We start from the raw sequence: 1,995 nt of genomic DNA, 5'->3' as shown, positions 1-1,995 counted from the left end.
ATATATTTTAATATTTTGGTGTTTATAACTTTTTTTTTAAATAAAAATAAAAAATATATTTTCAATTCATAAAACTATAAAACATATATTTGGCATATATTTAAAATATATCTTGGCCATTTTGCCATATGGTGTATAGTTGGTCTAATCTGTGAAAATGATGCATGCAGAAATGTATCATTGTAAAAGAATTGTTCAACAATTCAGCCTGCAAAACAGAACCAGCTATGTAGGCACCCAGACAAAGAACTTTTTGTTGACTTCACGAAGGCAACTCACACAGCACACGACACTGATAGCTCAAAAAATGCAGTGGTTAGCAATTCTTTGGCTCACGCATTTCTGATAACCTCACCTGAACAACAAAAATCTGAGGATATTATTGCACTGTTTACAATGCATGGGGAAATGTGACATCAACACTAAAGACACAAATTAAATTAAATGTATGAAATAACAGCAAAAATTTGATTAATCTTATTTCACTCCAAAATCGAAAGAAAGACATTAGAAATTATACTTAAATTAACTTATGAATAAAGAAAGGTCTGTTTTATGGGTTAGGATTTTTGGGGGGGATTGTGTTTTCAACCAAATTATTTTCATGAAACACCCCCAAAATTCTCATTATTGTAACTAATAATAAAAAAAATAATATTGCCTTTTTTAAAGGCACACTATGTAAGATTTTTGGATTAAAATATCCAAAACCCACTAGAACAATATTATATATTTTGTTGACTTGTGTACTCACATTATCCAAATGTTTCCATGAATGTTTAAATCAAGAGAAATAAGCAATGGGCAGAACCGCGTCTGTGCGTCTCAGTGATTTCGATTTTGTAGAAACCATGGAAACACCAGACACGCTTTAATATATTATATGTTTTATTAGACAGGTGAGCAACTGTTTGGATACATTCATTGAACTAATCATTGTTATATAGCTCAACACAGTTAGTCTTATTGATGATTTACTGCGAGTAGCCATGTTTTACCATGACTAATATCGATCTAGCATACTGCAGTGCGCAACAAGTGTCTCATAGCCGCCGAGCGAACACACAAAGTAGCATTATAACATAACGTTCAACACACTCAAACATATTCAATTTTAATAATTCAGTGCTGGCCAAACACAAGCTACTTCCTTTTTTTCCTTTCAACGGAAAAGTTATTTCTTTATAGTATTGTTTGTCAACTCTGTTACAGACAAACTATAGGCAATGTAGTGAAGAAATAACATTGGCAACAGAGTTTGACGGAAACATGATTAACAATTATAATCTTTTAGCCAAAAAACTCCACTGCTAGCATAAATGCTAAGAGCACATGGCACTAATGAAATCAGGATTGCAATACTTTTAAACAACCCACCGTGTGATCAGTGATACATTCTGTTTTACAGAAATAACTGTTAACAAAATAACTGTTTTAGATTAAAATATTTTCTCAGAGACCACACACACCTTTCAGTGCTTCAGATCTAAGTGAGGGAAAGTGACATTTTCTGTTTGATAATTCCACCAATTTTTTGTGCATGGTACGGTAACAGATTTATGGATATATTTTCATGAGATAAAAGTTATTTTTAAACAATTTAATATTGTATAACTAGGAAAAGGACTAGGGTTTTTTATAAATAAAATAAATGAAATATTTCCATAAGAAAAGTGATACATGACTGAAAAAATACACTGACTAATTCGGACAACAAGAAATCATGATTTTCAGATAAATGAGACACTTTTTACAGAAAATATGAAAAAAGCAAATGACTTTGGACACCAAATTTCTGCACTTATAGAATCACCCACAAATAATATCTTATATTTTGTAGTATAGCCTACAGTATTATTATTTGAGTGCAAAAAAGCAAAGCAAACAAATCAGTTTTTTAGCTATTATGATATCTTTCTCAGTGTGTGAAGGTAGAGGTCGCTGTTTGTCGTGTTCTCCCTCAATCATTATCATGCCTGGTCTATGAGTCGAGTG

Source organism: Gobio gobio, assembly GCF_949357685.1.
Source record: "Gobio gobio genome assembly, chromosome: 6".
NCBI classification, from domain to species: Eukaryota; Metazoa; Chordata; class Actinopteri; order Cypriniformes; family Gobionidae; genus Gobio; species Gobio gobio.
The sequence above is the reverse complement of the archived record's forward strand: the minus strand, read 5'-3'. Positions refer to the sequence as shown.